At 32.3% G+C, this 11,354-nt stretch overlaps 1 long non-coding RNA gene across 1 annotated transcript; it reads left to right on the top strand.

Moving 5' to 3' along the window:
• The first annotated feature begins 9,460 nt into the window (after positions 1–9,460).
• On the top strand, positions 9,461–10,660 carry LOC126885257 (uncharacterized). The gene is made up of 2 exons (XR_007698361.1): positions 9,461–10,160; positions 10,217–10,660. It is a non-coding gene; the product is annotated as an uncharacterized LOC126885257 (long non-coding RNA).
• The last annotated feature ends 694 nt before the right edge of the window (positions 10,661–11,354 follow it).

The following is an 11,354-nucleotide window of genomic DNA, read 5'->3' as shown; positions in this document are numbered from 1 at the left end:
TGAGTCCGGTTCTGCTTAATCAAATTTTGCAAACTTGGTCTTGTTGAAGACAGATCTTTTTCGTCAATGTAAAAGTTATGATTTCGAACCAACTTACTGAGTAATATGCCATCTAGAAGGCGTTATTTAATTTTTTTCAGAAATCTAGTGTTCCTTGGAAAATATTAAATACAAACATGCATTTTTAATACCATATTACAAAATTAGCAACAGAAGAGCGAAAACCGCATGTTAATACCTTTTTTCTATCTCGAGATATCTTACAAAACGTGTAAATTTAAAAACATAACTGTTACTGTCACCGGTAAACGAAATTCATTAAGAGTAGTGTGCTATCTCATTTGTTTCGAGCCTCGTTCATATCTCGTATATTAATATTATACGCGGATTATACGGCATATGACAGAGGCTCGAAACAAATGAGAAGCGTTGAAAAGCCCTATTATAAAGAAATAAAAACAACTATTTAGTGATGACATAGACGTTCAAATTTTTGCCCATCATTTTCGTTGCAAACATTTACTCTTTCAAGAGTAGATTGAACAGCAGTCTCAATTTCTGCTCTCGATATGCTTTGAATGGCGTTTAGTATTCTCTGGATAATGTATTCTAGAGTAGTGTATGATGGGCAACAATTTGAATATTTAGGTCGTCACTAAGTAGTTCTTTTTGCTCTGTGTTATATTTATATAATTTTAATAGTATTGTTTCTCTTTATATTGTTGTTTTAATTAATTATATTTTTATACGTTGACATCTGGAAAATGTTATTTTGTTTTATTCCACAGCACACTACTTTTCATTAACTTATAGTTTACCGGTGATAGTAACAGTTATGTATAAAATTTACACGTTTCTCGAGAAAAAAGGTATCGACATGCGGTTTTCGCTATTCTATTGCTAATTTAATCTAAATTTATAAAGTATGATTAAAAATGCATACTTGTATTTAATATTTTCCAAAGAAAACTAGATTTCTGAATTACTTCGGCTTATTACTTATTAGGATGGTTCAAAATTATCACGCTTACATTGAAGAAAAAGATCTGTCTTCAACAAGACCCAGTTTTCAAAATTTGATTTAGCAGAACCGGACTTACAGCCATTTTTTCATAACAAGGTTCCCACTCACCCCCACCTCTTATTTGCAAAGGTAGAGTTAAACTTGTTAAATCAAATATGCGCAGAATTTGATGAAGAATACAATAATCGGATTTCCAGTGCCCCTTCATTAGGAAAATTTTGTAAAATTTAGATTTTTTTATTTTTGATATTCAATTACGCCCTCTAGCGGTGGACCCACAATTATGAAAATAATTTCCAGGCTTTTCCTGAGGCAATTTTTGTTATAAATTTTTTTATTTCAAAGCTCTACTATAAACGGTTCCTGAGATATGGCCGAGAGCCATTCTTATTGGGACACCCGGTACATTAGGGTGGATCGAAAAATCCAAGTTTCGAAAACTGTTTTGGAATAGTGCGCAAAAGTTGCCAATTAGTATTACAAACCTAATCTTTATTTGCGATTTTTCAAAAAAATTTCATCTTCTGCCCTTTACCGGGGGTTGAAAATTTAAAAAATAAAACATACGAACTTATGATTTTAAATGAAAAGTTAAGTAATAAAAACATGTTATTATTATAAAAATGATATCCCATTGAAATATTTTTTAAATATGTCATATTTATTCTTCTACCCACTCCCTACCCTCCCCCTTAATTTTGATTATCTATTGTTTGTAGTCTTTTTTGAACTCAAATTTTGGTATATCTTTGCGCGAATCAATTTTTGCGTTGATAAAATTGTCTCTTTTTGTGATCCAAGAACCGATGAAGATGCTTCAGTTACGAGCTTCACGATTCTCTCTACAGATTGGGTGTGACAGGGGAAATGTAGCGATGTTAATGATTTTCTCAGGAGATCCGGAAATAATGTTTTTCAAATCCTCTACTTTCTAACCTTGAAGCAATGGAGGGCAAGTTATTTTATTGTTTTGTCAATCAATAAGATCAATATCATCTGCTTCAAAATTAGTTTGTGGAATAATAAATGGTCGGATGTTAGATGAATCATTATTGTCCTTAGTTTTGCATTGAGAATGCGACGAAATGTAACCTCTTTATATGCGGGCGAGTGTCATGCAGCATGCATAGCAGAAGATTTTCCGGATGTACAAAATAGACATTTCTTTGAATTACAGGGTCTATAAAACTTTTCAAATTTTGCTTTAAGTATCGACTACGCTTAATTGTTTGTAAAACATGCTTTGCACCATTCACACAGGATGAATTGCATTTGATCTGAAACCATAAAGGAGCATATACCGTGACAATAAATTTGGTCAGTTCCTTTAATTCTGATGTTGGATTTTCAGTACTTACATAAAGACGTCCCAGGCAACCAAGTGACGTCAACAACGTCGAGGAAACGTCGGTATTTGGTGGAATATATACACGTGGTTGAACATTACGTCATATCGACGTCTTTTGTAGGTGATTTTAAATACGTAAGATTAATGACGTTAAAATACGTTTAAAAGACGTTTTCATTTCAGCCAGCCTAAGTCTGACGTCACGAAATTGGGAGGAGCTTGGAGCTTAAAAGTTACAAAACTAAGGTTATGTTTTATGTTTGTATCGTCGTTGTCGTTTGTTTGTCCTAGTATTTTATCCTATTTTGGATTCATTTGGATTTTGTTGGCTGTTTTGTGTGTATTTTTTAAAACTTTTGTTTGTCATTCGTAAATTTTATAAATTTACCACAATGCAAAGTGACTATTTAAGGAAATTATTATTGGAAACTCCGCAGATGTTTTAGAAAGGTAGGCCAAACAATTTTTATGTACTATTCATTTTTCCCTGATATTTATCAATAATGATGAATTTTGCAAGCAATAACATTATTTCTTTTATTGTTTTAGATATTCATTGAAGCTGAAAATAATTGGAGATTTAGATCCATATACAATTCAGTCATCAGAATTGGATTTTACAGTGAATTCCATCAATTACTGTTATAATGCTATTATAGATAGACTGGTAGAGTCTCACAGTTACTACTTTAAGCAGCAGATGAAAGCATACAAAAGCCTTCAGACACATAAAAGCCTTCACAACTGGATTTGTTTTGAAAAATTTGATGTTTTGATGATTTCTATATTATTGTTGGAAAGGTAAGTCTTTATTTTATTTATTCACCATTAAAAAATATATGGATAACAGTATTATGCCTGGTTGCACCAACAGATCTTAAGCTCCAGCTTAGCTAAACTCTACTTATAGATAGGGCCTCCTTGAGTATCACTTACGTTGCACCATAATTTTCGATTCTTACCTCATTATCAATTATATCTATTACTATATTATGATATTTTTATTATAATATATTATAATTATATTATTTTAATTCTTATGTTATTCTCGTCTTAAGCTTAAGATATGTTGGTGCAACCGGGCATTAGTGTCTTTCGGATAAATGGGTTTTAAATATTAGATTTATTTACGTTTATATATCTGTATGAAACCAGACATATTGTCGTCCTAATTTGTAAACTGTGTAACTCCATATTTCTCTGAAACTGAGTTATTACTGCCATTTATTTGAAAAAATCCCTACTAGTTTAAAAAAGGATGCACATACATATTTTTACCAGAAGAGTAAATAGTGACATCTTCATATACACTGATCTCCCTTGCAGCAAATTTAGTACGAAAAATATGTAACTCCCCAGTTTGTCATACCACACGATTGACCTCACTGTTTAGAAAGTGATATTTTCAAGAAAGAGTTGGTGGTAAATAATATTAATACTCATTAAACAATATAGGTACAAATGTTAGTACCTATCTATAAAATATTCCATTTTAGCATTCTATCTTTTAAAATGGGATATACGTAGTATTCGCATAAGTAATATTTAGAGAAATAATTTTTTGTGCCTCTGTAAAATTTGGATAAATGGAGTTACACAGTTTACAGATTAGGTCGATGACATGTAATTGCTATGATAGAAAAGAGAATAGTAAACAGTCATGATTGTTTGTTCTAAAATTATATTATATGAATGTCTGATTTTAAAATATTCTCAATCATTGTAAAGAACGCAAATACTCTAATGAAAATAAATTTTTGTAGTTGAAGCATTCCCACAAAGATAAATATTTTTTTTAGGTGAAGAATTCCCAAAAAGCTAATGCTAAACCACTAGATGCTTGGGTGATAGCCAGTTCCAATGGCATAGCAAATGCACATTGTATGTGTATTGCCGGTAATAGTGAAGTTTGCAGCCATATTGCAGCAATCTTATTTGCAGCTGAGTATGCCCACAGCAAGACAGAAGAAGAAGAACCCAGTGCATGTACAGATGTTACAGCTATGTATATTCTCTGGTGAAAAACTAATGAGTTTTCAAGCTGTTCGGTCAGAGTGCTTGTTGCGCTCTCTAAACGAACTGAAATATAAGACGGCTTTGGCTTCATGTTGCAGCGATATGAAAATGGTTAGTCATTTTTAATTATAATGTACTTCTTCATCATGAGTATTTATGTATAGGGCTTTTCATTCACAGTCATTTGTTTCGAGCTTCTGTCATGTGTCACATAATATTAATATTATATCTATGTCATACGTTATTGGTATATACCAATGATACACACCAAAGACATATGGCGTAGATATATTAATATTATGTGACACATGACAGATGCTCGAAACAAATGACAGTTGATAAAAAGCCCTATTAGTCTTTTAAGTGTGTTTTATAGTATTATCAGATATCACATGTAAATTGTTTTTATCATTTTAATTTGGTCATTACAGTCCCTTAATCAAAAAAAATATATTTTTCAGGTGTCTGTGGATCTTTTTGTATGCAAAAATTTGTAATAATTATTTGAAATCATTTTGAGGATTATAAGAGTATGGAAATATATGTGAGAACACAGACTATTATAGTTTTGTCTATTTTTTATCATTCAATTGTCTTCTTTAAAATTTATAAATATAAAGCAGATAGTTTTTATTGAAATTCAATATATTGGGTCTTATTTGTGTGTATTCATTTTTGACTAAAGGTACGATTCTGATAACGACTGCAGACAGCAACTGCAAACATCAGTTGCAGTTCTCGGCGTTATGGACGTTACTACTTTGCACTATTTATCTGTATGAGACTGATTCCGACATCTGACTGCAACTGCTGTCTGGCAGAACATCAGTTGCTAATAATAGGGCTTTTCATTCACAGTCATTTGTTTCGAGCTTCTGTCAAATGTCGTATAATCCGTTTATATTAATATTACACACAGATTATACAACATATGACAGAAGCTCGAAACAAATGACAAGCGATGAAAAGCCCTATTATGCAAATTATTAGTGCAAAATAATGACGTCTGTCATGGTGACAACTGTAACTGCCATCTTCAGTCGTTGTCGGAATCGTACCTTTAAAGTGTGTGGTATAATTATAATAATTATATATATTATATAACTTAAACGGTTTAAACTTAAGTTTGTTATTACATTGTGACTTAAATGTTTAATTTGTTAATAAATGATTTATTAGTTTATATGTTGTTTCACTTTTGACACAGTAAATACTTATAATATAAAAAGTGAAAATTCTATGTATGTTATATATGTTGCATTGAGGATATTGTAATTCTATGCATTTTAACAAGCCTTCCATTTGGTTTTACTTAAATGGAAAAATTGCAATAATGCCCATACGAATAATTGAATGGGCCTGCCGAATAACGTTGTAAACGCCACATGGTTTGTTTTTTTTGAAGTCAAAGAAAAAGTTTTAATATTGTGATGATGGTGAGTTTATACATTTTAAGGGTAGTAATACAGTTTTTAAATACAAAATACAAACTGTATTACTCACCTTTAAAATGTATAAACTCACCATTATCACAATATAAAACTTTTTCTTTGACTTCTCAAAAACAAACCATGTGGTGGACCCATTCAATTATTGTGTATTTCTAAAACTATAAAATGAAAATTAAATCTAAAAAACGACGCAAAATCGACGTAAAAACTACGTTTTTTATATCACGTGTTTAAAACGTGATAAAAATGACGTGACTTATGGTGGGACATATTCACGTGATCTTCGACGTCGAAAAAACGTGATAAACTGACGTCGTTTGGTGATAATTATGACGTTTTTTCAACGTTTTATAAACATTATTTGGTTGCCTGGGGTATAATGCAATTCGCCAACATTAGCCATCGGGAATGACTTAACTTTCCAGGGCTTTGGTTTAATAAATCCACAGAACATTCCCCTGTAGAAATTGCGACACAAATTTATTTGAAACAAGTATTTCTGATCGGTACTAAAGTCAATTAAATCTACTTCTGGTAACTCACAGTCAATAATGTCACAGTTTATAACCGGCATATTTTCGCAATGCTCTATTTGATTTCCTACAGTTCCTGCAAAAGCTCTTGGACTTTGAGTTTGACCGTCAAACTTTTGGAAAAGATGCTGCGTAAAGGCAATTTATTAGCGTGAAGCTGACAGATAAATATTTGTAAAGGGCGGCCTAACTTTAACTCTAGTTGAGAAATTATACCATTTTTTCTTCCGGTATTTACCACAGTTCCGTCATATCCTTCTACCACTAGTTCTTCTAGATTATACCTATATGTAGTAAATAAAATTAGTTATTAAAATGCAGTACTGCAAGCAAAATACAATTAATTAAATTTACCTTTATATAATAATTGCATATCATATCAATATTGTGGAGCAATATATAATTTTTCTTCTTAAATGACAATAGTTATATGTACGTCAATTTCATAGAGTTATATATTATCATAGAGAGAGTGTCATTCAGAGTGAAGTGACGACACCATCTTTTTTATTCGGATTAGTGCTGTTTCACTCTTTACGCATAGTAAAACTGCGACAGTAGTCCTCCCCTTCCGTGCCTATGCTCACACTGAATGTAATCTTAGTTTGTCGATACAATGTGTTAGAAAGAGATGCCGCAAACAAGTCCATGAGATCTTGTCGTCAGGAAGCGCGGAAGGTAGGCTCACTCCACGGTTCTTAGACATTACTACGGTTGCCTAAATCGACTAACCAATGAACATTAAGGGTGAGATTACGTCACGAGAGTTTACTGTCATTTGAATGGTAATATGATTTTTTTCGAATCCTGACCAAGTATTTTAGAAAAATTTAAATGCAGGATGCAAGATTACAAGGCCGCGTCTCACCATCAAATAATTTGATCAAACAGTTTGAGCAAACTCCGGAAGTACGTCAAAGTGACGTCACAATTGCAGTTTTTTTGTAATTCTAAAAATCTGTGCTCTCACTATCAGTCTAGTTTGATCAAATTTTTTGTATTGAGTTGTCTAACTTGTTTGTACTTTATTTAAAATTAAATTTTTTCATTATTATCCACAATGAACGCTCAGGATGTGACGTCACTAACTGTCACTTTCAGTTTGCTCAAACCAGTTTGATCAAATTATTTGATGGTGGGACGCGGCCTTTATTACCGAGGGCGGAAAGCCCCTTAGAATAAACAAGCAGATTCTATTTTATTCTCTTTTATTTTCAGCCCTGTAACTTATTAAAATAAACATTATAGAAGTTTTCAGGTACTTTCAGCCCTCGGTAATAATGTAGTCTTTCATTCTGAGTTTAAATTTTTCAAAAATATTTATTAGTTTTCTCAAGGCCGCGTCTCACCATCAAATAATTTGATCAAACAGTTTGAGCAAACTCCGGAAGTACGTCAAAATGACGTCACAATTGCAGTTTTTTTGAAATTCTAAAAATATGTGCTCTCACTATCAGTCTAGTTTGATCAAATTTTTTGTATTGAGTTGTCTAAAGGCCCCGTCTCACCATCAAATAATTTGATCAAACTTGACAGTTAGTGACACAAAGTGTCAGTTAGTGACGTCACATCCTGAGTGTATATAATGAAAAATTTCAAAAAAACTGCAATTGTGACGTCACTTTGACGTACTTCCGCAGTTTGAGCAAACTGTTTGATCAAATTATTTGATGGTGAGACGGGGCCTTAACTTGTTTGTACTTTATTTAAAATTAAAATTTTTCGTTATTATCCACAATGAACACTCAGGATGTGACGTCACTAACTGTCACTTTAGTTTGCTCAAACCCAGTTTGATCAAATTATTTGATGGTGAGACGCGGCCTTCAGGATTCCAAAAAAATGAATACAATTAAAACACATTTAGAATTTTGACATGCGTCAAAATTTTGCATTAACTCAATGTAAAATTCTGAACTGTTGAATTCCAGCTTCCCTAATAATTATTGTACATCAAAAGACATTAGAAAACTATTTGTAGAGGATTGAAATCTGTATTGGAAATAGCTGTTAAAATTGGTCTACGTAATTAAACATATTCCAAAATTTTGTAAAAATGCAATACATTTTAGTTTTCAGCCCAAACTTAGGCCACACACAATGCAATAATGTTCACAGTTTTGAATTGTCAATATTTTTATTTTATCATCTATTGTTTAAAAACAATACAGTTGATAAGATACCCTCAGTTGCGGAGAAAGGATTAATAATAAAGATTTTTTTATTCAGTCAATGGTGTGAGCACTGTCAGTTAAATAGTAACGTGTGGCCTTACTTTTACACGCATACCTATTTGTGGCAAATGTATCATATTTTTCAAAATTTTGGAATGCATTTAAATCGTAGAACAATTTTAACTTTTGATTTTAATACAGATTTTAATTCTCTACAAGTATTCTCTCATGACTTTTGATGTAAAATAATTAGGGAAGCAGGAATTCAACAATTCAGAATTTACATTGAGTTTCCTATGGCCCTTTTTACGATTCACCCCCGGTATAAGATAAAATGTGTACTATTTGTCTAATTATTTCATAATAACACAAATAATACACATATATACACAATAACACACATTCAATGATCGAAAATCATTTAAAAATATGGGAATGTAAACTCTTGTGACGTAAAGTCAAAAATATAAGTCTCCCCACCACCGAGGGACAAGACAACCGTAATAAAGTCTAATAACCGTGGGCTCACTCTATGTTAATATATACCTCTATGGTCAATTTGACAATCTCAATTGACAATGAATTAGGGATTCCAATGAACTGTCAGTGGTGGCCGGTGGATGGCTAAACTGACATGGCCATAGGCATAGTTAAGGGGGGTGGTCATGGCGTATCTAATGTTTACGTTGAATATTGACAAATTTGTAAAGAATATCCTGTTTGGTTTTGTTTTTTTGTTAACTGTGTAGCGAAATTTGTGAAATTGTGATAGCAAATTAAATATGAAGTGGTTTAAACATTGGATACGCCTATGGATGACAGTTTCGCCATCCAGCAGCCATATTATATCACGTGATTTGGAATGCCTAATTATTTAAGAAAGTTGCAATATTTCTCCGCTATTCTCGCACGATCGTTTCGCGTATCCCTTCCAAGTACTTGCACACCGCGAATACTTGCCATGTCGTGTGAGTGGGTTACTCGTACGATTATTTGTCACTCGTTGCCACTCGTTCGTCTTCCAACTGTTGTCGGTAAAGTTTACGTTGACGCCTGCGCCTTGGAAACTAATCCCGAACTTACTCTGAATACGTTCATGTTGTACTGCACGAACACAAGTTCTTAACATGCATTAAAAAGTGCATAAACATGTCAAAATAAGCATATTAAGGGCCAAGTTTTGTTACTCGCGTGGTTTTTGAGGTCGCTGAAGATGACTATGGTCGCGTTCACCAGAATAATCCGAGTGCAATCCGATTAATTTGCGCTGAAACGCTGACAGTTTTTTTACTAGTGAACGACTGACGTTTGACATTCGATTGAGAGTGTTCTGTGTTCCATTTGTTTATGTTTTTATTCTTTGTTTATATAATTTATAACCTAGTCTATTAGACAGTTTTGTTTTTAAATAAAACTGAAACTGTCTAAACTAAAATGGATAATATTCTTGAAGAACTTTTGTTTGGGGACGAAATTAGCAAATGCCGTTATACATTTAGCAGATGTACCTACCTCAAATTATTCCAGAAGGATGAGATGAAATTAAATATATATAAACCATAATTCAATATCCAATTTAGAGAACATTTTCGTATGTCCAGAACTACTTTCCAGGTAAAATTGTATAACAAATTAATAACATCATGTATATTATATTGTTATATTTCCAGGAACTATTTAATTGTATTGGTCATATCCACCAATTTGAAAACCGAATAATTCTATTGGAAAAAATTAATGTTTATGATGTGGATGCTAAGTAAACCAGAGAATTTGTTGCTGGGGATATGTTTGGTTTGCCAAAGAGCTCTGGACATAAGATTTTCACCCAAATAATATAGAATTACAAAAAATTGGAAATAACTAATCTTGAATATCAATGTGTATATTGAGTTTAATTTTATTGTAAATATTCTATAATATAATTTTATTGTAAATATTGTATTAACACATTTGTGGACACATCTTCATATGCAGACAGTAATTTCCCTTTGTAAGTACATGCATATATAGTCGTATCTGCGAATGGGTTAATTGTAAATCGTAATCAATAAAAATTTTTTGTGAATCAATAAAAAACTGGTTTGTTTGAAAATAAATGTAGTACAAATGTGGTCATAATATTTATTTTCATGCTTAGATAAAAACTAAATGTATTGTAACACAACCTTTCATATATCTTCCTCCTCCATTGTTAAGCAGAATTTGTTAACAAGAATTGTCCCTCCATTCTTTTTTTAATAAGAGGAATTTCTTCCTTAGCGTTCCTAGTATTTGGTTGTGGCTCTAAAATTGCATTTGTTTCACTGAGAGCATCTAAAAGGTCTCTCAATCCTTATTTCGTTTGACATAGCCATACTCGTAGAAATAATTCTATCTGTATTGATGGTATTATCAGAGAACAACGAACACATGGTGGTCTTCAGAGTGCTCCCAACCAACAGTACCTTATGCTGCTGCATTTTCTTTTACTGTTTTAACCCTTATCCGGGCAAGTGGGGCTCAATAGGCCTGAAACGCCATGTCTTTTATATGGAAGTAAAATGTCTTGCCCGGATAAGTATTAAAGTGAGCTTTCTCGTTTCAGAATTTTTTATCGAATACAGCTTCAAGATAACGTAACCATGCAAAATAATTATTTTTTCCCTTTATAGGATGCCAGCAACAACTTTGTAATGTAAGATTGCTTGGAAATGTGCTTCTGTATGAGCATCATAAAGGGATGTCTACTGCATTCCCAGTTTATCTCAAGAGTTAGTTGGTTGTGATCAAAGAATCGTATTAAAAAATAGATTATATCTCCCTCTA

This window comes from Diabrotica virgifera, chromosome 1 (assembly GCF_917563875.1).
Source record: "Diabrotica virgifera virgifera chromosome 1, PGI_DIABVI_V3a".
Taxonomy (NCBI): domain Eukaryota; kingdom Metazoa; phylum Arthropoda; class Insecta; order Coleoptera; family Chrysomelidae; genus Diabrotica; species Diabrotica virgifera.
Note: the sequence above shows the minus strand (reverse complement) of the source record. Positions and strands in the feature narration are given on the sequence as shown.